Source organism: Eucyclogobius newberryi, unplaced genomic scaffold, assembly GCF_026437365.1.
Source record: "Eucyclogobius newberryi isolate DKJ021-1_F unplaced genomic scaffold, fEucNew1.0.hap1 SCAF_6, whole genome shotgun sequence".
Classification (NCBI taxonomy): Eukaryota; Metazoa; Chordata; class Actinopteri; order Gobiiformes; family Gobiidae; genus Eucyclogobius; species Eucyclogobius newberryi.
Window position 1 is genome coordinate 38,312,367 of NW_027316278.1, and position 22,107 is coordinate 38,334,473.

A 22,107-nucleotide genomic window follows, 5' to 3' on the forward strand; every position below is an offset into this window, starting at 1 on the left:
ACGGGGCACAGAAAGTACAACACACAATGAAGTCCCCTGAAGGTTTCCATGCCCACATTCTCTCAACTCCGCAGCAGCATGTGCTGTGTCATCTGAAAAGACCTCAAAGGCTTGCCTCACACCACATGGAAACCTTGATGAGCCTGTAAGGTCTATCGCACAGACACAAGATAAGTCAAAAACTACTGACAAATCTGACAAGTCTGACAAATCTGACAAATCTGACAAATCCTTTTTCTTTAGGAGAATACCCAGTAAACGCCCAACCTATAGCATTTGTATGATGCTAAACCTATTTATAAGCATTACTAGTGCCCCTTTTCCATTAGCACCTACTTTGCTCAACTCTATTCAGCCCTGCTTTAGCACATTTCCATTTGGTGCTACCGCCTCAGACCAGGTACACTTTTAGTACCCTCTTCTCCCTTGGGCCAAGTCGAGCAAAGCAGGGACTAAACGTGACGTCCACAGACTATCAGATGTTGATTGGGTAAAAGTGTAACGTTTCTGCAGCAGCAGAAGTTGTCGGAACACTGTTGTGGCATCTGTAAACAAGCTGCGCCTTACACAAGTTTCGTGGCTGAAGGATAATAAACAACTGTTGTGCAAAAGCTAGCGCAGCTGGCATCGGCTGTTTCCTCCGGTCCAGAATAAAGCCACTCATGTCAAGACGACAAATAAAACAAGCGGAACCGTTCTACTTTAGATGCGCGTTCAAACTGTGTATTTAGCCTTTTTTGAATGGGTTGCAATAGGGCAGATAAAAGTTTGGAATGCACAGAAAAACGGCATGAGGTCAAACTCAGTCAATACCAGAGGAGGGTAAACTACAATCAACCCTTAATAAAAAGGTAGATAAGTGTGCAAGCTTAAAGCTCAGCTAACACTGTGTGATTGTGTCATTGTGTCTTTGCCACCCTCATATTTGCAGACAGGTAGGGGGTATAGCTCAGTGGTAGAGTATTTGACTGCAGATCAAGAGGTCCCCGGTTCAAATCCGGCTGCTCCCTTTACTTAAATAGAATTTGTATTTGTTAAAAGACCAACTGCAATGTTGGCATTCCGCAGACTGCCCTTTCAACTTCATACCAATGTCTCAAGAGGGTGTAAGATGGCATTTAAGATACAGTTCCGCCCCTTTCCTTGACTTGATTTTAGCTATAGCTTTTTTGCACTTGGTAACACTCTGTCATCGTCGTAGTGAGCGTGGTTGATTAAGACAACATCCTCTGCAAACAACAGTGGCGCAAAGGCCTGACCATCAGGCGCTCGCCTTCGAGCCTAATGCATGAGGTCAAATCTTATCCTTGCCTTGAGAAGTATTTAAAACAAATAGATAGGTGTGCAGAGACACAGCATAAAAAGTATGATGTAACAGTTCTGTTGAGCCAATGCATGTGCTCCACCAAATATTTCAGAATATACACAAGTGAGGTGGCTACAGGTACATCTTGTATATTTTGAACAAAAGGACAGTTGAAGAGTTCCTGATTACGTTTGCTTTTCACATAATAGTCAATCTACAGCAATTTACACGTCCTCATTCAGCGTTGTCGCTAAGCATCCAAAAGATATGCCTATGCCCATCCATCATCAATGAGAAGGAGCGGAAAAACGGGGCACAGAAAGTACAACACACAATGAAGTCCCCTGAAGGTTTCCATGCCCACATTCTCTCAACTCCGCAGCAGCATGTGCTGTGTGATCTGAAAAGACCTCAAAGGCTTGCCTCACACCACATGGAAACCTTGATGAGCCTGTAAGGTCTATCGCACAGACACAAGATAAGTCAAAGTCTGACAAATCTGACAAATCTGACAAATCCTTTTTCTTTAGGAGAATACCCAGTAAACGCCCAACCTATAGCATTTGTATGATGCTAAACCTATTTATAAGCATTACTAGTGCCCCTTTTCCATTAGCACCTACTTTGCTCAACTCTATTCAGCCCTGCTTTAGCACATTTCCATTTGGTGCTACCGCCTCAGACCAGGTACACTTTTAGTACCCTCTTCTCCCTTGGGCCAAGTCGAGCAAAGCAGGGACTAAACGTGACGTCCACAGACTATCAGATGTTGATTGGGTAAAAGTGTAACGTTTCTGCAGCAGCAGAAGTTGTCGGAACACTGTTGTGGCATCTGTAAACAAGCTGCGCCTTACACAAGTTTCGTGGCTGAAGGATAATAAACAACTGTTGTGCAAAAGCTAGCGCAGCTGGCATCGGCTGTTTCCTCCGGTCCAGAATAAAGCCACTCATGTCAAGACGACAAATAAAACAAGCGAAACCGTTCTACTTTAGATGCGCGTTCAAACTGTGTATTTAGCCTTTTTTGAATGGGTTGCAATAGGGCAGATAAAAGTTTGGAATGCACAGAAAAACGGCATGAGGTCAAACTCAGTCAATACCAGAGGAGGGTAAACTACAATCAACCCTTAATAAAAAGGTAGATAAGTGTGCAAGCTTAAAGCTCAGCTAACACTGTGTGATTGTGTCATTGTGTCTTTGCCACCCTCATATTTGCAGACAGGTAGGGGGTATATCTCAGTGGTAGAGCATTTGACTGCAGATCAAGAGGTCCCCGGTTCAAATCCGGATGCTCCCTTTACTTAAATAGAATTTGTATTTGTTAAAAGACCAACTGCAATGTTGGTATTCCGCAGACTGCCCTTTCAACTTCATACCAATGTCTCAAGAGGGTGTAAGATGGCATTTAAGATACAGTTCCGCCCCTTTCCTTGACTTTATTTTAGCTATAGCTTTTTTGCACTTGGTAACACTCTGTCATCGTCGTAGTGAGCGTGGTTGATTAAGACATCAAGACAACATCCTCTGCAAACAACAGTGGCGCAAAGGCCTGACCATCAGGCGCTCGCCTTCGAGCCTAATGCATGAGGTCAAATCTTATCCTTGCCTTGAGAAGTATTTAAAACAAATAGATAGGTGTGCAGAGACACAGCATAAAAAGTATGATGTAACAGTTCTGTTGAGCCAATGCATGTGCTCCACCAAATATTTCAGAATATACACAAGTGAGGTGGCTACAGGTACATCTTGTATATTTTGAACAAAAGGACAGTTGAAGAGTTCCTGATTACGTTTGCTTTTCACATAATAGTCAATCTACAGCAATTTACACGTCCTCATTCAGCGTTGTCGCTAAGCATCCAAAAGATATGCCTATGCCCATCCATCATCAATGAGAAGGAGCGGAAAAACGGGGCACAGAAAGTACAACACACAATGAAGTCCCCTGAAGGTTTCCATGCCCACATTCTCTCAACTCCGCAGCAGCATGTGCTGTGTCATCTGAAAAGACCTCAAAGGCTTGCCTCACACCACATGGAAACCTTGATGAGCCTGTAAGGTCTATCGCACAGACACAAGATAAGTCAAAAACTACTGACAAATCTGACAAGTCTGACAAATCTGACAAATCTGACAAATCCTTTTTCTTTAGGAGAATACCCAGTAAACGCCCAACCTATAGCATTTGTATGATGCTAAACCTATTTATAAGCATTACTAGTGCCCCTTTTCCATTAGCACCTACTTTGCTCAACTCTATTCAGCCCTGCTTTAGCACATTTCCATTTGGTGCTACCGCCTCAGACCAGGTACACTTTTAGTACCCTCTTCTCCCTTGGGCCAAGTCGAGCAAAGCAGGGACTAAACGTGACGTCCACAGACTATCAGATGTTGATTGGGTAAAAGTGTAACGTTTCTGCAGCAGCAGAAGTTGTCGGAACACTGTTGTGGCATCTGTAAACAAGCTGCGCCTTACACAAGTTTCGTGGCTGAAGGATAATAAACAACTGTTGTGCAAAAGCTAGCGCAGCTGGCATCGGCTGTTTCCTCCGGTCCAGAATAAAGCCACTCATGTCAAGACGACAAATAAAACAAGCGGAACCGTTCTACTTTAGATGCGCGTTCAAACTGTGTATTTAGCCTTTTTTGAATGGGTTGCAATAGGGCAGATAAAAGTTTGGAATGCACAGAAAAACGGCATGAGGTCAAACTCAGTCAATACCAGAGGAGGGTAAACTACAATCAACCCTTAATAAAAAGGTAGATAAGTGTGCAAGCTTAAAGCTCAGCTAACACTGTGTGATTGTGTCATTGTGTCTTTGCCACCCTCATATTTGCAGACAGGTAGGGGGTATAGCTCAGTGGTAGAGCATTTGACTGCAGATCAAGAGGTCCCCGGTTCAAATCCAGCTGCTCCCTTTACTTAAATAGAATTTGTATTTGTTAAAAGACCAACTGCAATGTTGGCATTCCGCAGACTGCCCTTTCAACTTCATACCAATGTCTCAAGAGGGTGTAAGATGGCATTTAAGATACAGTTCCGCCCCTTTCCTTGACTTGATTTTAGCTATAGCTTTTTTGCACTTGGTAACACTCTGTCATCGTCGTAGTGAGCGTGGTTGATTAAGTCATCAAGACAACATCCTCTGCAAACAACAGTGGCGCAAAGGCCTGACCATCAGGCGCTCGCCTTCGAGCCTAATGCATGAGGTCAAATCTTATCCTTGCCTTGAGAAGTATTTAAAACAAATAGATAGGTGTGCAGAGACACAGCATAAAAAGTATGATGTAACAGTTCTGTTGAGCCAATGCATGTGCTCCACCAAATATTTCAGAATATACACAAGTGAGGTGGCTACAGGTACATCTTGTATATTTTGAACAAAAGGACAGTTGAAGAGTTCCTGATTACGTTTGCTTTTCACATAATAGTCAATCTACAGCAATTTACACGTCCTCATTCAGCGTTGTCGCTAAGCATCCAAAAGATATGCCTATGCCCATCCATCATCAATGAGAAGGAGCGGAAAAACGGGGCACAGAAAGTACAACACACAATGAAGTCCCCTGAAGGTTTCCATGCCCACATTCTCTCAACTCCGCAGCAGCATGTGCTGTGTCATCTGAAAAGACCTCAAAGGCTTGCCTCACACCACATGGAAACCTTGATGAGCCTGTAAGGTCTATCGCACAGACACAAGATAAGTCAAAAACTACTGACAAATCTGACAAGTCTGACAAATCTGACAAATCTGACAAATCCTTTTTCTTTAGGAGAATACCCAGTAAACGCCCAACCTATAGCATTTGTATGATGCTAAACCTATTTATAAGCATTACTAGTGCCCCTTTTCCATTAGCACCTACTTTGCTCAACTCTATTCAGCCCTGCTTTAGCACATTTCCATTTGGTGCTACCGCCTCAGACCAGGTACACTTTTAGTACCCTCTTCTCCCTTGGGCCAAGTCGAGCAAAGCAGGGACTAAACGTGACGTCCACAGACTATCAGATGTTGATTGGGTAAAAGTGTAACGTTTCTGCAGCAGCAGAAGTTGTCGGAACACTGTTGTGGCATCTGTAAACAAGCTGCGCCTTACACAAGTTTCGTGGCTGAAGGATAATAAACAACTGTTGTGCAAAAGCTAGCGCAGCTGGCATCGGCTGTTTCCTCCGGTCCAGAATAAAGCCACTCATGTCAAGACGACAAATAAAACAAGCGGAACCGTTCTACTTTAGATGCGCGTTCAAACTGTGTATTTAGCCTTTTTTGAATGGGTTGCAATAGGGCAGATAAAAGTTTGGAATGCACAGAAAAACGGCATGAGGTCAAACTCAGTCAATACCAGAGGAGGGTAAACTACAATCAACCCTTAATAAAAAGGTAGATAAGTGTGCAAGCTTAAAGCTCAGCTAACACTGTGTGATTGTGTCATTGTGTCTTTGCCACCCTCATATTTGCAGACAGGTAGGGGGTATAGCTCAGTGGTAGAGCATTTGACTGCAGATCAAGAGGTCCCCGGTTCAAATCCGGCTGCTCCCTTTACTTAAATAGAATTTGTATTTGTTAAAAGACCAACTGCAATGTTGGCATTCCGCAGACTGCCCTTTCAACTTCATACCAATGTCTCAAGAGGGTGTAAGATGGCATTTAAGATACAGTTCCGCCCCTTTCCTTGACTTGATTTTAGCTATAGCTTTTTTGCACTTGGTAACACTCTGTCATCGTCGTAGTGAGCGTGGTTGATTAAGTCATCAAGACAACATCCTCTGCAAACAACAGTGGCGCAAAGGCCTGACCATCAGGCGCTCGCCTTCGAGCCTAATGCATGAGGTCAAATCTTATCCTTGCCTTGAGAAGTATTTAAAACAAATAGATAGGTGTGCAGAGACACAGCATAAAAAGTATGATGTAACAGTTCTGTTGAGCCAATGCATGTGCTCCACCAAATATTTCAGAATATACACAAGTGAGGTGGCTACAGGTACATCTTGTATATTTTGAACAAAAGGACAGTTGAAGAGTTCCTGATTACGTTTGCTTTTCACATAATAGTCAATCTACAGCAATTTACACGTCCTCATTCAGCGTTGTCGCTAAGCATCCAAAAGATATGCCTATGCCCATCCATCATCAATGAGAAGGAGCGGAAAAACGGGGCACAGAAAGTACAACACACAATGAAGTCCCCTGAAGGTTTCCATGCCCACATTCTCTCAACTCCGCAGCAGCATGTGCTGTGTGATCTGAAAAGACCTCAAAGGCTTGCCTCACACCACATGGAAACCTTGATGAGCCTGTAAGGTCTATCGCACAGACACAAGATAAGTCAAAAACTACTGACAAATCTGACAAGTCTGACAAATCTGACAAATCTGACAAATCCTTTTTCTTTAGGAGAATACCCAGTAAACGCCCAACCTATAGCATTTGTATGATGCTAAACCTATTTATAAGCATTACTAGTGCCCCTTTTCCATTAGCACCTACTTTGCTCAACTCTATTCAGCCCTGCTTTAGCACATTTCCATTTGGTGCTACCGCCTCAGACCAGGTACACTTTTAGTACCCTCTTCTCCCTTGGGCCAAGTCGAGCAAAGCAGGGACTAAACGTGACGTCCACAGACTATCAGATGTTGATTGGGTAAAAGTGTAACGTTTCTGCAGCAGCAGAAGTTGTCGGAACACTGTTGTGGCATCTGTAAACAAGCTGCGCCTTACACAAGTTTCGTGGCTGAAGGATAATAAACAACTGTTGTGCAAAAGCTAGCGCAGCTGGCATCGGCTGTTTCCTCCGGTCCAGAATAAAGCCACTCATGTCAAGACGACAAATAAAACAAGCGAAACCGTTCTACTTTAGATGCGCGTTCAAACTGTGTATTTAGCCTTTTTTGAATGGGTTGCAATAGGGCAGATAAAAGTTTGGAATGCACAGAAAAACGGCATGAGGTCAAACTCAGTCAATACCAGAGGAGGGTAAACTACAATCAACCCTTAATAAAAAGGTAGATAAGTGTGCAAGCTTAAAGCTCAGCTAACACTGTGTGATTGTGTCATTGTGTCTTTGCCACCCTCATATTTGCAGACAGGTAGGGGGTATAGCTCAGTGGTAGAGCATTTGACTGCAGATCAAGAGGTCCCCCGATGCTCCCTTTACTTAAATAGAATTTGTATTTGTTAAAAGACCAACTGCAATGTTGGTATTCCGCAGACTGCCCTTTCAACTTCATACCAATGTCTCAAGAGGGTGTAAGATGGCATTTAAGATACAGTTCCGCCCCTTTCCTTGACTTGATTTTAGCTATAGCTTTTTTGCACTTGGTAACACTCTGTCATCGTCGTAGTGAGCGTGGTTGATTAAGACATCAAGACAACATCCTCTGCAAACAACAGTGGCGCAAAGGCCTGACCATCAGGCGCTCGCCTTCGAGCCTAATGCATGAGGTCAAATCTTATCCTTGCCTTGAGAAGTATTTAAAACAAATAGATAGGTGTGCAGAGACACAGCATAAAAAGTATGATGTAACAGTTCTGTTGAGCCAATGCATGTGCTCCACCAAATATTTCAGAATATACACAAGTGAGGTGGCTACAGGTACATCTTGTATATTTTGAACAAAAGGACAGTTGAAGAGTTCCTGATTACGTTTGCTTTTCACATAATAGTCAATCTACAGCAATTTACACGTCCTCATTCAGCGTTGTCGCTAAGCATCCAAAAGATATGCCTATGCCCATCCATCATCAATGAGAAGGAGCGGAAAAACGGGGCACAGAAAGTACAACACACAATGAAGTCCCCTGAAGGTTTCCATGCCCACATTCTCTCAACTCCGCAGCAGCATGTGCTGTGTGATCTGAAAAGACCTCAAAGGCTTGCCTCACACCACATGGAAACCTTGATGAGCCTGTAAGGTCTATCGCACAGACACAAGATAAGTCAAAAACTACTGACAAATCTGACAAGTCTGACAAATCTGACATATCTGACAAATCCTTTTTCTTTAGGAGAATACCCAGTAAACGCCCAACCTATAGCATTTGTATGATGCTAAACCTATTTATAAGCATTACTAGTGCCCCTTTTCCATTAGCACCTACTTTGCTCAACTCTATTCAGCCCTGCTTTAGCACATTTCCATTTGGTGCTACCGCCTCAGACCAGGTACACTTTTAGTACCCTCTTCTCCCTTGGGCCAAGTCGAGCAAAGCAGGGACTAAACGTGACGTCCACAGACTATCAGATGTTGATTGGGTAAAAGTGTAACGTTTCTGCAGCAGCAGAAGTTGTCGGAACACTGTTGTGGCATCTGTAAACAAGCTGCGCCTTACACAAGTTTCGTGGCTGAAGGATAATAAACAACTGTTGTGCAAAAGCTAGCGCAGCTGGCATCGGCTGTTTCCTCCGGTCCAGAATAAAGCCACTCATGTCAAGACGACAAATAAAACAAGCGAAACCGTTCTACTTTAGATGCGCGTTCAAACTGTGTATTTAGCCTTTTTTGAATGGGTTGCAATAGGGCAGATAAAAGTTTGGAATGCACAGAAAAACGGCATGAGGTCAAACTCAGTCAATACCAGAGGAGGGTAAACTACAATCAACCCTTAATAAAAAGGTAGATAAGTGTGCAAGCTTAAAGCTCAGCTAACACTGTGTGATTGTGTCATTGTGTCTTTGCCACCCTCATATTTGCAGACAGGTAGGGGGTATAGCTCAGTGGTAGAGCATTTGACTGCAGATCAAGAGGTCCCCGGTTCAAATCCGGATGCTCCCTTTACTTAAATAGAATTTGTATTTGTTAAAAGACCAACTGCAATGTTGGTATTCCGCAGACTGCCCTTTCAACTTCATACCAATGTCTCAAGAGGGTGTAAGATGGCATTTAAGATACAGTTCCGCCCCTTTCCTTGACTTTATTTTAGCTATAGCTTTTTTGCACTTGGTAACACTCTGTCATCGTCGTAGTGAGCGTGGTTGATTAAGACATCAAGACAACATCCTCTGCAAACAACAGTGGCGCAAAGGCCTGACCATCAGGCGCTCGCCTTCGAGCCTAATGCATGAGGTCAAATCTTATCCTTGCCTTGAGAAGTATTTAAAACAAATAGATAGGTGTGCAGAGACACAGCATAAAAAGTATGATGTAACAGTTCTGTTGAGCCAATGCATGTGCTCCACCAAATATTTCAGAATATACACAAGTGAGGTGGCTACAGGTACATCTTGTATATTTTGAACAAAAGGACAGTTGAAGAGTTCCTGATTACGTTTGCTTTTCACATAATAGTCAATCTACAGCAATTTACACGTCCTCATTCAGCGTTGTCGCTAAGCATCCAAAAGATATGCCTATGCCCATCCATCATCAATGAGAAGGAGCGGAAAAACGGGGCACAGAAAGTACAACACACAATGAAGTCCCCTGAAGGTTTCCATGCCCACATTCTCTCAACTCCGCAGCAGCATGTGCTGTGTGATCTGAAAAGACCTCAAAGGCTTGCCTCACACCACATGGAAACCTTGATGAGCCTGTAAGGTCTATCGCACAGACACAAGATAAGTCAAAAACTACTGACAAATCTGACAAGTCTGACAAATCTGACAAATCTGACAAATCCTTTTTCTTTAGGAGAATACCCAGTAAACGCCCAACCTATAGCATTTGTATGATGCTAAACCTATTTATAAGCATTACTAGTGCCCCTTTTCCATTAGCACCTACTTTGCTCAACTCTATTCAGCCCTGCTTTAGCACATTTCCATTTGGTGCTACCGCCTCAGACCAGGTACACTTTTAGTACCCTCTTCTCCCTTGGGCCAAGTCGAGCAAAGCAGGGACTAAACGTGACGTCCACAGACTATCAGATGTTGATTGGGTAAAAGTGTAACGTTTCTGCAGCAGCAGAAGTTGTCGGAACACTGTTGTGGCATCTGTAAACAAGCTGCGCCTTACACAAGTTTCGTGGCTGAAGGATAATAAACAACTGTTGTGCAAAAGCTAGCGCAGCTGGCATCGGCTGTTTCCTCCGGTCCAGAATAAAGCCACTCATGTCAAGACGACAAATAAAACAAGCGAAACCGTTCTACTTTAGATGCGCGTTCAAACTGTGTATTTAGCCTTTTTTGAATGGGTTGCAATAGGGCAGATAAAAGTTTGGAATGCACAGAAAAACGGCATGAGGTCAAACTCAGTCAATACCAGAGGAGGGTAAACTACAATCAACCCTTAATAAAAAGGTAGATAAGTGTGCAAGCTTAAAGCTCAGCTAACACTGTGTGATTGTGTCATTGTGTCTTTGCCACCCTCATATTTGCAGACAGGTAGGGGGTATAGCTCAGTGGTAGAGCATTTGACTGCAGATCAAGAGGTCCCCCGATGCTCCCTTTACTTAAATAGAATTTGTATTTGTTAAAAGACCAACTGCAATGTTGGTATTCCGCAGACTGCCCTTTCAACTTCATACCAATGTCTCAAGAGGGTGTAAGATGGCATTTAAGATACAGTTCCGCCCCTTTCCTTGACTTGATTTTAGCTATAGCTTTTTTGCACTTGGTAACACTCTGTCATCGTCGTAGTGAGCGTGGTTGATTAAGACATCAAGACAACATCCTCTGCAAACAACAGTGGCGCAAAGGCCTGACCATCAGGCGCTCGCCTTCGAGCCTAATGCATGAGGTCAAATCTTATCCTTGCCTTGAGAAGTATTTAAAACAAATAGATAGGTGTGCAGAGACACAGCATAAAAAGTATGATGTAACAGTTCTGTTGAGCCAATGCATGTGCTCCACCAAATATTTCAGAATATACACAAGTGAGGTGGCTACAGGTACATCTTGTATATTTTGAACAAAAGGACAGTTGAAGAGTTCCTGATTACGTTTGCTTTTCACATAATAGTCAATCTACAGCAATTTACACGTCCTCATTCAGCGTTGTCGCTAAGCATCCAAAAGATATGCCTATGCCCATCCATCATCAATGAGAAGGAGCGGAAAAACGGGGCACAGAAAGTACAACACACAATGAAGTCCCCTGAAGGTTTCCATGCCCACATTCTCTCAACTCCGCAGCAGCATGTGCTGTGTGATCTGAAAAGACCTCAAAGGCTTGCCTCACACCACATGGAAACCTTGATGAGCCTGTAAGGTCTATCGCACAGACACAAGATAAGTCAAAAACTACTGACAAATCTGACAAGTCTGACAAATCTGACAAATCTGACAAATCCTTTTTCTTTAGGAGAATACCCAGTAAACGCCCAACCTATAGCATTTGTATGATGCTAAACCTATTTATAAGCATTACTAGTGCCCCTTTTCCATTAGCACCTACTTTGCTCAACTCTATTCAGCCCTGCTTTAGCACATTTCCATTTGGTGCTACCGCCTCAGACCAGGTACACTTTTAGTACCCTCTTCTCCCTTGGGCCAAGTCGAGCAAAGCAGGGACTAAACGTGACGTCCACAGACTATCAGATGTTGATTGGGTAAAAGTGTAACGTTTCTGCAGCAGCAGAAGTTGTCGGAACACTGTTGTGGCATCTGTAAACAAGCTGCGCCTTACACAAGTTTCGTGGCTGAAGGATAATAAACAACTGTTGTGCAAAAGCTAGCGCAGCTGGCATCGGCTGTTTCCTCCGGTCCAGAATAAAGCCACTCATGTCAAGACGACAAATAAAACAAGCGGAACCGTTCTACTTTTGATGCGCGTTCAAACTGTGTATTTAGCCTTTTTTGAATGGGTTGCAATAGGGCAGATAAAAGTTTGGAATGCACAGAAAAACGGCATGAGGTCAAACTCAGTCAATACCAGAGGAGGGTAAACTACAATCAACCCTTAATAAAAAGGTAGATAAGTGTGCAAGCTTAAAGCTCAGCTAACACTGTGTAATTGTGTCATTGTGTCTTTGCCACCCTCATATTTGCAGACAGGTAGGGGGTATAGCTCAGTGGTAGAGCATTTGACTGCAGATCAAGAGGTCCCCGGTTCAAATCCGGATGCTCCCTTTACTTAAATAGAATTTGTATTTGTTAAAAGACCAACTGCAATGTTGGCATTCCGCAGACTGCCCTTTCAACTTCATACCAATTTCTCAAGAGGGTGTAAGATGGCATTTAAGATACAGTTCCGCCCCTTTCCTTGAGTTGCTTTTAGCTATAGCTTTTTTGCACTTGGTAACACTCTGTCATCGTCGTAGTGAGCGTGGTTGATTAAGACATCAAGACAACATCCTCTGCAAACAACAGTGGCGCAAAGGCCTGACCATCAGGCGCTCGCCTTCGAGCCTAATGCATGAGGTCAAATCTTATCCTTGCCTTGAGAAGTATTTAAAACAAATAGATAGGTGTGCAGCGACACAGCATATAAAGTATGATGTAACAGTTCTGTTGAGCCAATGTATGTGCTCCACCAAATATTTCAGAATATACACAAGGGCAGAGGTGAGGTGGCTACAGGTACATCTTGTATATTTTGAACAAAAGGACAGTTGAAGAGTTCCTGATTACGTTTGCTTTTCACATAATAGTCAATCTACAGCAATTTACACGTCCTCATTCAGCGTTGTCGCTAAGCATCCAAAAGATATGCCTATGCCCATCCATCATCAATGAGAAGGAGCGGAAAAACGGGGCACAGAAAGTACAACACACAATGAAGTCCCCTGAAGGTTTCCATGCCCACATTCTCTCAACTCCGCAGCAGCATGTGCTGTGTGATCTGAAAAGACCTCAAAGGCTTGCCTCACACCACATGGAAACCTTGATGAGCCTGTAAGGTCTATCGCACAGACACAAGATAAGTCAAAAACTACTGACAAATCTGACAAGTCTGACAAATCTGACAAATCTGACAAATCCTTTTTCTTTAGGAGAATACCCAGTAAACGCCCAACCTATAGCATTTGTATGATGCTAAACCTATTTATAAGCATTACTAGTGCCCCTTTTCCATTAGCACCTACTTTGCTCAACTCTATTCAGCCCTGCTTTAGCACATTTCCATTTGGTGCTACCGCCTCAGACCAGGTACACTTTTAGTACCCTCTTCTCCCTTGGGCCAAGTCGAGCAAAGCAGGGACTAAACGTGACGTCCACAGACTATCAGATGTTGATTGGGTAAAAGTGTAACGTTTCTGCAGCAGCAGAAGTTGTCGGAACACTGTTGTGGCATCTGTAAACAAGCTGCGCCTTACACAAGTTTCGTGGCTGAAGGATAATAAACAACTGTTGTGCAAAAGCTAGCGCAGCTGGCATCGGCTGTTTCCTCCGGTCCAGAATAAAGCCACTCATGTCAAGACGACAAATAAAACAAGCGGAACCGTTCTACTTTTGATGCGCGTTCAAACTGTGTATTTAGCCTTTTTTGAATGGGTTGCAATAGGGCAGATAAAAGTTTGGAATGCACAGAAAAACGGCATGAGGTCAAACTCAGTCAATACCAGAGGAGGGTAAACTACAATCAACCCTTAATAAAAAGGTAGATAAGTGTGCAAGCTTAAAGCTCAGCTAACACTGTGTAATTGTGTCATTGTGTCTTTGCCACCCTCATATTTGCAGACAGGTAGGGGGTATAGCTCAGTGGTAGAGCATTTGACTGCAGATCAAGAGGTCCCCGGTTCAAATCCGGATGCTCCCTTTACTTAAATAGAATTTGTATTTGTTAAAAGACCAACTGCAATGTTGGCATTCCGCAGACTGCCCTTTCAACTTCATACCAATTTCTCAAGAGGGTGTAAGATGGCATTTAAGATACAGTTCCGCCCCTTTCCTTGAGTTGCTTTTAGCTATAGCTTTTTTGCACTTGGTAACACTCTGTCATCGTCGTAGTGAGCGTGGTTGATTAAGACATCAAGACAACATCCTCTGCAAACAACAGTGGCGCAAAGGCCTGACCATCAGGCGCTCGCCTTCGAGCCTAATGCATGAGGTCAAATCTTATCCTTGCCTTGAGAAGTATTTAAAACAAATAGATAGGTGTGCAGCGACACAGCATATAAAGTATGATGTAACAGTTCTGTTGAGCCAATGTATGTGCTCCACCAAATATTTCAGAATATACACAAGGGCAGAGGTGAGGTGGCTACAGGTACATCTTGTATATTTTGAACAAAAGGACAGTTGAAGAGTTCCTGATTACGTTTGCTTTTCACATAATAGTCAATCTACAGCAATTTACACGTCCTCATTCAGCGTTGTCGCTAAGCATCCAAAAGATATGCCTATGCCCATCCATCATCAATGAGAAGGAGCGGAAAAACGGGGCACAGAAAGTACAACACACAATGAAGTCCCCTGAAGGTTTCCATGCCCACATTCTCTCAACTCCGCAGCAGCATGTGCTGTGTGATCTGAAAAGACCTCAAAGGCTTGCCTCACACCACATGGAAACCTTGATGAGCCTGTAAGGTCTATCGCACAGACACAAGATAAGTCAAAAACTACTGACAAATCTGACAAGTCTGACAAATCTGACAAATCTGACAAATCCTTTTTCTTTAGGAGAATACCCAGTAAACGCCCAACCTATAGCATTTGTATGATGCTAAACCTATTTATAAGCATTACTAGTGCCCCTTTTCCATTAGCACCTACTTTGCTCAACTCTATTCAGCCCTGCTTTAGCACATTTCCATTTGGTGCTACCGCCTCAGACCAGGTACACTTTTAGTACCCTCTTCTCCCTTGGGCCAAGTCGAGCAAAGCAGGGACTAAACGTGACGTCCACAGACTATCAGATGTTGATTGGGTAAAAGTGTAACGTTTCTGCAGCAGCAGAAGTTGTCGGAACACTGTTGTGGCATCTGTAAACAAGCTGCGCCTTACACAAGTTTCGTGGCTGAAGGATAATAAACAACTGTTGTGCAAAAGCTAGCGCAGCTGGCATCGGCTGTTTCCTCCGGTCCAGAATAAAGCCACTCATGTCAAGACGACAAATAAAACAAGCGGAACCGTTCTACTTTTGATGCGCGTTCAAACTGTGTATTTAGCCTTTTTTGAATGGGTTGCAATAGGGCAGATAAAAGTTTGGAATGCACAGAAAAACGGCATGAGGTCAAACTCAGTCAATACCAGAGGAGGGTAAACTACAATCAACCCTTAATAAAAAGGTAGATAAGTGTGCAAGCTTAAAGCTCAGCTAACACTGTGTAATTGTGTCATTGTGTCTTTGCCACCCTCATATTTGCAGACAGGTAGGGGGTATAGCTCAGTGGTAGAGCATTTGACTGCAGATCAAGAGGTCCCCGGTTCAAATCCGGATGCTCCCTTTACTTAAATAGAATTTGTATTTGTTAAAAGACCAACTGCAATGTTGGCATTCCGCAGACTGCCCTTTCAACTTCATACCAATTTCTCAAGAGGGTGTAAGATGGCATTTAAGATACAGTTCCGCCCCTTTCCTTGAGTTGCTTTTAGCTATAGCTTTTTTGCACTTGGTAACACTCTGTCATCGTCGTAGTGAGCGTGGTTGATTAAGACATCAAGACAACATCCTCTGCAAACAACAGTGGCGCAAAGGCCTGACCATCAGGCGCTCGCCTTCGAGCCTAATGCATGAGGTCAAATCTTATCCTTGCCTTGAGAAGTATTTAAAACAAATAGATAGGTGTGCAGCGACACAGCATATAAAGTATGATGTAACAGTTCTGTTGAGCCAATGTATGTGCTCCACCAAATATTTCAGAATATACACAAGGGCAGAGGTGAGGTGGCTACAGGTACATCTTGTATATTTTGAACAAAAGGACAGTTGAAGAGTTCCTGATTACGTTTGCTTTTCACATAATAGTCAATCTACAGCAATTTACACGTCCTCATTCAGCGTTGTCGCTAAGCATCCAAAAGATATGCCTATGCCCATCCATCATCAATGAGAAGGAGCGGAAAAACGGGGCACAGAAAGTACAACACACAATGAAGTCCCCTGAAGGTTTCCATGCCCACATTCTCTCAACTCCGCAGCAGCATGTGCTGTGTCATCTGAAAAGACCTCAAAGGCTTGCCTCACACCACATGGAAACCTTGATGAGCCTGTAAGGTCTATCGCACAGACACAAGATAAGTCAAAAACTACTGACAAATCTGACAAGTCTGACAAATCTGACAAATCTGACAAATCCTTTTTCTTTAGGAGAATACCCAGTAAACGCCCAACCTATAGCATTTGTATGATGCTAAACCTATTTATAAGCATTACTAGTGCCCCTTTTCCATTAGCACCTACTTTGCTCAACTCTATTCAGCCCTGCTTTAGCACATTTCCATTTGGTGCTACCGCCTCAGACCAGGTACACTTTTAGTACCCTCTTCTCCCTTGGGCCAAGTCGAGCAAAGCAGGGACTAAACGTGACGTCCACAGACTATCAGATGTTGATTGGGTAAAAGTGTAACGTTTCTGCAGCAGCAGAAGTTGTCGGAACACTGTTGTGGCATCTGTAAACAAGCTGCGCCTTACACAAGTTTCGTGGCTGAAGGATAATAAACAACTGTTGTGCAAAAGCTAGCGCAGCTGGCATCGGCTGTTTCCTCCGGTCCAGAATAAAGCCACTCATGTCAAGACGACAAATAAAACAAGCGGAACCGTTCTACTTTAGATGCGCGTTCAAACTGTGTATTTAGCCTTTTTTGAATGGGTTGCAATAGGGCAGATAAAAGTTTGGAATGCACAGAAAAACGGCATGAGGTCAAACTCAGTCAATACCAGAGGAGGGTAAACTACAATCAACCCTTAATAAAAAGGTAGATAAGTGTGCAAGCTTAAAGCTCAGCTAACACTGTGTGATTGTGTCATTGTGTCTTTGCCACCCTCATATTTGCAGACAGGTAGGGGGTATAGCTCAGTGGTAGAGCATTTGACTGCAGATCAAGAGGTCCCCGGTTCAAATCCGGATGCTCCCATTACTTAAATAGAATTTGTATTTGTTAAAAGACCAACTGCAATGTTGGCATTCCGCAGACTGCCCTTTCAACTTCATACCAATTTCTCAAGAGGGTGTAAGATGGCATTTAAGATACAGTTCCGCCCCTTTCCTTGAGTTGCTTTTAGCTATAGCTTTTTTGCACTTGGTAACACTCTGTCATCGTCGTAGTGAGCGTGGTTGATTAAGACATCAAGACAACATCCTCTGCAAACAACAGTGGCGCAAAGGCCTGACCATCAGGCGCTCGCCTTCGAGCCTAATGCATGAGGTCAAATCTTATCCTTGCCTTGAGAAGTATTTAAAACAAATAGATAGGTGTGCAGCGACACAGCATATAAAGTATGATGTAACAGTTCTGTTGAGCCAATGTATGTGCTCCACCAAATATTTCAGAATATACACAAGGGCAGAGGTGAGGTGGCTACAGGTACATCTTGTATATTTTGAACAAAAGGACAGTTGAAGAGTTCCTGATTACGTTTGCTTTTCACATAATAGTCAATCTACAGCAATTTACACGTCCTCATTCAGCGTTGTCGCTAAGCATCCAAAAGATATGCCTATGCCCATCCATCATCAATGAGAAGGAGCGGAAAAACGGGGCACAGAAAGTACAACACACAATGAAGTCCCCTGAAGGTTTCCATGCCCACATTCTCTCAACTCCGCAGCAGCATGTGCTGTGTGATCTGAAAAGACCTCAAAGGCTTGCCTCACACCACATGGAAACCTTGATGAGCCTGTAAGGTCTATCGCACAGACACAAGATAAGTCAAAAACTACTGACAAATCTGACAAGTCTGACAAATCTGACATATCTGACAAATCCTTTTTCTTTAGGAGAATACCCAGTAAACGCCCAACCTATAGCATTTGTATGATGCTAAACCTATTTATAAGCATTACTAGTGCCCCTTTTCCATTAGCACCTACTTTGCTCAACTCTATTCAGCCCTGCTTTAGCACATTTCCATTTGGTGCTACCGCCTCAGACCAGGTACACTTTTAGTACCCTCTTCTCCCTTGGGCCAAGTCGAGCAAAGCAGGGACTAAACGTGACGTCCACAGACTATCAGATGTTGATTGGGTAAAAGTGTAACGTTTCTGCAGCAGCAGAAGTTGTCGGAACACTGTTGTGGCATCTGTAAACAAGCTGCGCCTTACACAAGTTTCGTGGCTGAAGGATAATAAACAACTGTTGTGCAAAAGCTAGCGCAGCTGGCATCGGCTGTTTCCTCCGGTCCAGAATAAAGCCACTCATGTCAAGACGACAAATAAAACAAGCGAAACCGTTCTACTTTAGATGCGCGTTCAAACTGTGTATTTAGCCTTTTTTGAATGGGTTGCAATAGGGCAGATAAAAGTTTGGAATGCACAGAAAAACGGCATGAGGTCAAACTCAGTCAATACCAGAGGAGGGTAAACTACAATCAACCCTTAATAAAAAGGTAGATAAGTGTGCAAGCTTAAAGCTCAGCTAACACTGTGTGATTGTGTCATTGTGTCTTTGCCACCCTCATATTTGCAGACAGGTAGGGGGTATAGCTCAGTGGTAGAGCATTTGACTGCAGATCAAGAGGTCCCCGGTTCAAATCCGGATGCTCCCTTTACTTAAATAGAATTTGTATTTGTTAAAAGACCAACTGCAATGTTGGTATTCCGCAGACTGCCCTTTCAACTTCATACCAATGTCTCAAGAGGGTGTAAGATGGCATTTAAGATACAGTTCCGCCCCTTTCCTTGACTTTATTTTAGCTATAGCTTTTTTGCACTTGGTAACACTCTGTCATCGTCGTAGTGAGCGTGGTTGATTAAGACATCAAGACAACATCCTCTGCAAACAACAGTGGCGCAAAGGCCTGACCATCAGGCGCTCGCCTTCGAGCCTAATGCATGAGGTCAAATCTTATCCTTGCCTTGAGAAGTATTTAAAACAAATAGATAGGTGTGCAGAGACACAGCATAAAAAGTATGATGTAACAGTTCTGTTGAGCCAATGCATGTGCTCCACCAAATATTTCAGAATATACACAAGTGAGGTGGCTACAGGTACATCTTGTATATTTTGAACAAAAGGACAGTTGAAGAGTTCCTGATTACGTTTGCTTTTCACATAATAGTCAATCTACAGCAATTTACACGTCCTCATTCAGCGTTGTCGCTAAGCATCCAAAAGATATGCCTATGCCCATCCATCATCAATGAGAAGGAGCGGAAAAACGGGGCACAGAAAGTACAACACACAATGAAGTCCCCTGAAGGTTTCCATGCCCACATTCTCTCAACTCCGCAGCAGCATGTGCTGTGTCATCTGAAAAGACCTCAAAGGCTTGCCTCACACCACATGGAAACCTTGATGAGCCTGTAAGGTCTATCGCACAGACACAAGATAAGTCAAAAACTACTGACAAATCTGACAAGTCTGACAAATCTGACAAATCTGACAAATCCTTTTTCTTTAGGAGAATACCCAGTAAACGCCCAACCTATAGCATTTGTATGATGCTAAACCTATTTATAAGCATTACTAGTGCCCCTTTTCCATTAGCACCTACTTTGCTCAACTCTATTCAGCCCTGCTTTAGCACATTTCCATTTGGTGCTACCGCCTCAGACCAGGTACACTTTTAGTACCCTCTTCTCCCTTGGGCCAAGTCGAGCAAAGCAGGGACTAAACGTGACGTCCACAGACTATCAGATGTTGATTGGGTAAAAGTGTAACGTTTCTGCAGCAGCAGAAGTTGTCGGAACACTGTTGTGGCATCTGTAAACAAGCTGCGCCTTACACAAGTTTCGTGGCTGAAGGATAATAAACAACTGTTGTGCAAAAGCTAGCGCAGCTGGCATCGGCTGTTTCCTCCGGTCCAGAATAAAGCCACTCATGTCAAGACGACAAATAAAACAAGCGGAACCGTTCTACTTTAGATGCGCGTTCAAACTGTGTATTTAGCCTTTTTTGAATGGGTTGCAATAGGGCAGATAAAAGTTTGGAATGCACAGAAAAACGGCATGAGGTCAAACTCAGTCAATACCAGAGGAGGGTAAACTACAATCAACCCTTAATAAAAAGGTAGATAAGTGTGCAAGCTTAAAGCTCAGCTAACACTGTGTGATTGTGTCATTGTGTCTTTGCCACCCTCATATTTGCAGACAGGTAGGGGGTATAGCTCAGTGGTAGAGTATTTGACTGCAGATCAAGAGGTCCCCGGTTCAAATCCGGCTGCTCCCTTTACTTAAAAAGAATTTGTATTTGTTAAAAGACCAACTGCAATGTTGGCATTCCGCAGACTGCCCTTTCAACTTCATACCAATGTCTCAAGAGGGTGTAAGATGGCATTTAAGATACAGTTCCGCCCCTTTCCTTGACTTGATTTTAGCTATAGCTTTTTTGCACTTGGTAACACTCTGTCATCGTCGTAGTGAGCGTGGTTGATTAAGACATCAAGACAACATCCTCTGCAAACAACAGTGGCGCAAAGGCCTGACCATCAGGCGCTCGCCTTCGAGCCTAATGCATGAGGTCAAATCTTATCCTTGCCTTGAGAAGTATTTAAAACAAATAGATAGGTGTGCAGAGACACAGCATAAAAAGTATGATGTAACAGTTCTGTTGAGCCAATGCATGTGCTCCACCAAATATTTCAGAATATACACAAGTGAGGTGGCTACAGGTACATCTTGTATATTTTGAACAAAAGGACAGTTGAAGAGTTCCTGATTACGTTTGCTTTTCACATAATAGTCAATCTACAGCAATTTACACGTCCTCATTCAGCGTTGTCGCTAAGCATCCAAAAGATATGCCTATGCCCATCCATCATCAATGAGAAGGAGCGGAAAAACGGGGCACAGAAAGTACAACACACAATGAAGTCCCCTGAAGGTTTCCATGCCCACATTCTCTCAACTCCGCAGCAGCATGTGCTGTGTGATCTGAAAAGACCTCAAAGGCTTGCCTCACACCACATGGAAACCTTGATGAGCCTGTAAGGTCTATCGCACAGACACAAGATAAGTCAAAAACTACTGACAAATCTGACAAGTCTGACAAATCTGACAAATCTGACAAATCCTTTTTCTTTAGGAGAATACCCAGTAAACGCCCAACCTATAGCATTTGTATGATGCTAAACCTATTTATAAGCATTACTAGTGCCCCTTTTCCATTAGCACCTACTTTGCTCAACTCTATTCAGCCCTGCTTTAGCACATTTCCATTTGGTGCTACCGCCTCAGACCAGGTACACTTTTAGTACCCTCTTCTCCCTTGGGCCAAGTCGAGCAAAGCAGGGACTAAACGTGACGTCCACAGACTATCAGATGTTGATTGGGTAAAAGTGTAACGTTTCTGCAGCAGCAGAAGTTGTCGGAACACTGTTGTGGCATCTGTAAACAAGCTGCGCCTTACACAAGTTTCGTGGCTGAAGGATAATAAACAACTGTTGTGCAAAAGCTAGCGCAGCTGGCATCGGCTGTTTCCTCCGGTCCAGAATAAAGCCACTCATGTCAAGACGACAAATAAAACAAGCGGAACCGTTCTACTTTAGATGCGCGTTCAAACTGTGTATTTAGCCTTTTTTGAATGGGTTGCAATAGGGCAGATAAAAGTTTGGAATGCACAGAAAAACGGCATGAGGTCAAACTCAGTCAATACCAGAGGAGGGTAAACTACAATCAACCCTTAATAAAAAGGTAGATAAGTGTGCAAGCTTAAAGCTCAGCTAACACTGTGTGATTGTGTCATTGTGTCTTTGCCACCCTCATATTTGCAGACAGGTAGGGGGTATAGCTCAGTGGTAGAGCATTTGACTGCAGATCAAGAGCTCCCCGGTTCAAATCCGGATGCTCCCTTTACTTAAATAGAATTTGTATTTGTTAAAA

The 22,107-nt window shown here is 43.3% G+C and overlaps 12 non-coding genes across 12 annotated transcripts; all 12 read left to right on the forward strand.

The window, feature by feature from the left end:
* Window positions 1–938: 938 nt before the first annotated feature.
* On the forward strand, window positions 939–1,010 carry trnac-gca (transfer RNA cysteine (anticodon GCA)). Its single transcript has one exon. It is a non-coding gene; the product is annotated as a tRNA-Cys (tRNA).
* Window positions 1,011–2,531: 1,521 nt separating this feature from the next.
* On the forward strand, window positions 2,532–2,603 carry trnac-gca (transfer RNA cysteine (anticodon GCA)). The gene has a single exon. It is a non-coding gene; the product is annotated as a tRNA-Cys (tRNA).
* Window positions 2,604–4,153: 1,550 nt separating this feature from the next.
* Window positions 4,154–4,225, forward strand: trnac-gca (transfer RNA cysteine (anticodon GCA)). The gene has a single exon. It is a non-coding gene; the product is annotated as a tRNA-Cys (tRNA).
* A 1,550-nt stretch (window positions 4,226–5,775) lies between these two features.
* Window positions 5,776–5,847, forward strand: trnac-gca (transfer RNA cysteine (anticodon GCA)). The gene has a single exon. It is a non-coding gene; the product is annotated as a tRNA-Cys (tRNA).
* Window positions 5,848–9,008: 3,161 nt separating this feature from the next.
* Window positions 9,009–9,080, forward strand: trnac-gca (transfer RNA cysteine (anticodon GCA)). The gene has a single exon. It is a non-coding gene; the product is annotated as a tRNA-Cys (tRNA).
* Window positions 9,081–12,241: 3,161 nt separating this feature from the next.
* trnac-gca (transfer RNA cysteine (anticodon GCA)) lies at window positions 12,242–12,313 on the forward strand. The gene has a single exon. It is a non-coding gene; the product is annotated as a tRNA-Cys (tRNA).
* A 1,558-nt stretch (window positions 12,314–13,871) lies between these two features.
* trnac-gca (transfer RNA cysteine (anticodon GCA)) lies at window positions 13,872–13,943 on the forward strand. The gene has a single exon. It is a non-coding gene; the product is annotated as a tRNA-Cys (tRNA).
* Window positions 13,944–15,501: 1,558 nt separating this feature from the next.
* Window positions 15,502–15,573, forward strand: trnac-gca (transfer RNA cysteine (anticodon GCA)). The gene has a single exon. It is a non-coding gene; the product is annotated as a tRNA-Cys (tRNA).
* Window positions 15,574–17,131: 1,558 nt separating this feature from the next.
* trnac-gca (transfer RNA cysteine (anticodon GCA)) lies at window positions 17,132–17,203 on the forward strand. The gene has a single exon. It is a non-coding gene; the product is annotated as a tRNA-Cys (tRNA).
* Window positions 17,204–18,761: 1,558 nt separating this feature from the next.
* trnac-gca (transfer RNA cysteine (anticodon GCA)) lies at window positions 18,762–18,833 on the forward strand. The gene has a single exon. It is a non-coding gene; the product is annotated as a tRNA-Cys (tRNA).
* A 1,550-nt stretch (window positions 18,834–20,383) lies between these two features.
* trnac-gca (transfer RNA cysteine (anticodon GCA)) lies at window positions 20,384–20,455 on the forward strand. The gene has a single exon. It is a non-coding gene; the product is annotated as a tRNA-Cys (tRNA).
* Window positions 20,456–22,005: 1,550 nt separating this feature from the next.
* Window positions 22,006–22,077, forward strand: trnac-gca (transfer RNA cysteine (anticodon GCA)). The gene has a single exon. It is a non-coding gene; the product is annotated as a tRNA-Cys (tRNA).
* Window positions 22,078–22,107: the final 30 nt, after the last annotated feature.